Source organism: Octopus bimaculoides, chromosome 2 (genome assembly GCF_001194135.2).
Source record: "Octopus bimaculoides isolate UCB-OBI-ISO-001 chromosome 2, ASM119413v2, whole genome shotgun sequence".
NCBI classification, from domain to species: Eukaryota; Metazoa; Mollusca; class Cephalopoda; order Octopoda; family Octopodidae; genus Octopus; species Octopus bimaculoides.
Window position 1 is genome coordinate 37,526,996 of NC_068982.1, and position 3,849 is coordinate 37,530,844.

The 3,849-nt window shown below is 33.7% G+C and overlaps 1 protein-coding gene across 4 annotated transcripts in view; it reads left to right on the forward strand.

Annotated features, from left to right (window-relative positions):
* LOC106873456 (actin-related protein 5) overlaps window positions 1-3,849 on the forward strand; it is a 45,233-nt gene that overhangs the window by 2,249 nt on the left and 39,135 nt on the right. The window contains exon 1 of one of the 4 annotated variants that reach the window (XM_014920817.2): window positions 441-704. The exons of the other annotated variants lie outside the window; for them this stretch is intronic. The gene's annotated coding sequence lies outside the window, so the exon portion shown is untranslated. Of the gene's footprint in view, window positions 1-440; window positions 705-3,849 lie in introns of those variants that run through there. 4 annotated transcript variants of the gene reach the window in all.

Genomic DNA, 3,849 nt, shown 5'->3' on the forward strand with positions numbered 1-3,849 from the left:
AGCCGAAAAGGCGGGCTTTGGGTCGAAAATTTTTTTTTAAGGGTTGGTTTCGGGGGTGGGGGAGGGGCGGAAGTCTTGCCAAAAATTTGGAATAGACCTCGGTGGAATTTGAACTCAGAATGTAAAGATGGATGAAATGCTGCCGAGAATTTTGCCCGGCGTGCTAACGATTCTGCCAAGCTCGCCGACTTACTCCACCCAAAGACTGTTACATCCAATGGGGCTTAGGCTCCAACTTGAGCAACACTGAGTAGAGGCTCTAGTTGGCTAGAACTCTTTGCAAAGTTGAGTAGCAAAATTACCAAATTCAGTATATTGCTGGCATTTTTTGTTGACTTGAAATAACTTGAGAAAAGATTTGAAACTGTCTAGATATAAAGGATATTTATTTCGACTATATAAAAGTTGTGGATAAAATTTACTATAGTAATATAAATAAACATGCACCGTCTTGATGGAAATGTTTTCGTAATTGTAAATAATTGCTTTTAAACATTGCTTCAAGGTTTGTTAGAGAGCAGACTTTAGCAAGAATGCTTTAAATGTTACCTCGATACATTAAACAACTAAGCAGCATAATCATATCAACAATTATAAATCTAAAACCTTCTAATACTTCTACCATCAATAGAACTCTCTTATGTGGAGGTATAAATTGTATAGTGTCATGTCTGTCTATTGCTTTTTCTGAGTTGCAGCGGAAGGTAAAAATAGTTTTATTGTGTACCTAAATTTTTCTGAAATATTGTTTACTTAAATTTTTTAGTTAAATATACATTTTATTAGCGTTCTTATTTTTAATGCATGGATTAGATAATTTGAATAACTCTAACGTTCATCTGAGATCTAGTTATCCTTTCTGTATACAAAATATAGTCACTTTACACTTTTAAATCGAATTTGTCAGTTTTGGTATGTCAGAATTGTTATATAAAAACTTATATTCATATTTATACACAACAACTTTATCTGCCATTTCTGGTAGATTATTCATTAATAAAAATGCATTAGTTTTACTCAAGTATAGTACCTCGCTTAATACTAAGCCGGTTTCAATTCAGTTAAGCTGTTATTATCCTTGGAAAATCATTCTTTAAAATATCCCATTTCTTTTCACTAATACATTTAAAGTATTGTACTTTTAAAAGAATTATTTATTACACCGAATTCCCTTTTCTGTTTATTAATGCAAGGTATTCAGGTGGTAAATAACAAGTCGTTATTGTAACAAAGTAGACTCAGAACGATATTCTTGTATTTTCAGATTTCGTATTTTAGACAGCTATGTAATTTGTATTACTGTGCAGAGCTCCATGCAAAGCAAAAGTGATAATTTGAATTTTCCCGTTATGTGAGCAGCGAAGGAGCTTCCACGAAAGCCCGCTAGAAATAGTAAACAAATCCTTTTCTACTGTCATAAAGAAGGACCCAATAGATGATGTAGTTAACAATAAAAAGATGAGCGAGTACATGTAGTATACCTTTCAACATTAGTTTATCCAGAGTTGACCTAGAGGGTGTCTGCTGTTAAAAATAAATAATGAATAACGAACTACAGAAAACGTAGTTCTATAAGTGGTAGTTATAGTTGTTTACTTATCTATGTAATAATTAGTTATATAATATATATGTCAATTAAAAGAGCCTTCTACTCTCAGTAAGTTTTGTAACACCTGATGACACAGCAATGGTTTTAAATATATCACCAGGAGGCCCAACTTCACTACCCATAGGGCTAAGCAATAATGATATATATATATATTTTTTTATATACAGTGCATGGGACAAAATTATGATTACACACACATACACATTTATGAGAGAGGGAGAGAATAGATAGGGATATATCCTGGCAGGTACCGTTCAAACACTGAGTTATAATCTAAGTTATGGCTAACGATAACAAGTGGTAAGAAACACCTAGGATTATTTAAAGTAAGCAATCCAAATGTATTTCACACAATGAGTAAATCCTGGGTTTGCTTCATTGGATTATTATAGTTAACAGAGTGTACAACCAAGAGAATTACAATGAATATGGAGATTAATACATTAGTACATTTTCTATTTTTACAGATAATTACACAGCATATTCAATTTAAATCTATCTGAAATATGTTTCCACTGTACAGATGTCTAGCAATTGCATTTGCTCCCAGTTTCATTCATCTAGTTAATAGTCTATGCACCTTTATTCTAGGTTCAGCCACTGTCTTGGTTTGAAGTGAACTTAGGGTTTGTTGTTTTAGCTGGTATTATATTTAATAGGGGACTATAGTGTTTGAGTGCAAAGAATGTAAGAGGAACATTTGGGAATCTGATCCAGCTATAAAAACATTTATTGGGTTGACCCTATAATGCCCCAGGTTTGAATTTTGAATCATGGATACTAGATCCTAAATTAGGTCAGAGTATATTTCAATTACTAGCCTTAGGTAAATTACAAATTAATGAGTTTCAGTGAGACATGTGTACAATTATGGGTCACTAAGTCAGATATATTTAGAGATATGAAATAGGTAGAACTTACTTGTAAGATCAATCCAAATCTTTATTTTATAAATCAAGTTTAAATCTACATGTAGATTTTGTCATCCAAGATATGTAGTAAGTTATTTCATATTTGGAGTTTTACATCTGGAGAATACTAATTACTACTAGGATATAGGCAAACTAGATATTTGCTATGTAACTCTAGTATCTCTGATGTACAGGGTGCTTACCTAATTAAAAACTCTTTCTCTGAAAGTTTTTGAATGCCTTTCTGTAAAGGTGCTGACACCTTAGGACTAGTTCCTTATTATTTAGTGTGTTGATGTGAAAATACAGAACATCTCTTCTCGGCAAAAATTGCATTTTTTCCCCTCTGATTACATAAGGCTCTACCTCGCCTATTATTTCTCATTCTATATTAAAGTTAGTGATTCTATCCTTTAGGGACCAGATAAACCCACTTAAGCTTATGTTCTATATTATGCTCTCTATCCTTAAATGAAGCTAAATGATTTGCTAGTCTCACCTTAAAATTCTATGCAGTAGAAACACATGTAGGACAGATTTAAGTTAAATATGTTGTAAAAATAAAAATGTGCAGATGTATTAATCTCTTATACACACACCCACACACATATATTTATACACATATATTCATACATATATATACATGTATATAAACACACACACACACACCATAAATAATGTGGGGTTTTTTCAGTTGCATGAATTAAAAGTCAGAGGGGATGGGATAAACTACCTGCATCACCTTGCTATAAGAGCAGGTAGTAATTTTACCTTGGGTTTATCCTTATTGCTTTATGAGTTCAGTAAAGGCAACAACGCAACAGAAAATACAAGGAATATTAATGCAGTATATGAGGATTGGACAGTAAGTGTAAGTCAGTGCCAACGGTGGTTCTAGAAATTCTGAGCTAGAAACTACAGCCTAGAAGATGAGCTTCATCCTGGAAGATCTGAAGAGCTCAACAATGACGTCCTGCAAACCCTAGTGGAACAAAATCCCATCATAACTGTTGAGGAACTAGCAGAGAAGCTTAGATTTGGTCATTCAACCATTCATGGACACCTATACACCATCGGAAAAGTCAGCAAATTGGGTCAGTGGGTTCCTCACAAACTTTTCGAGTCTAATCACATGCAGAGAGTGAATGTGTGCTCTTCTTTGCTGTCATGTCTCACGAATGAACCTTTTTTTGACTGAATAGTGACTGGTGACAAGAAATCGGTTCTTTATAAAACTGTCAAGTGCCAAAGATAGTGGGTAGGGAAAGGAGAAACACTGGCACCCCAAGCTAAAGAAGGTCTTCACCCATGTAAGGTGTTATCTGTTTA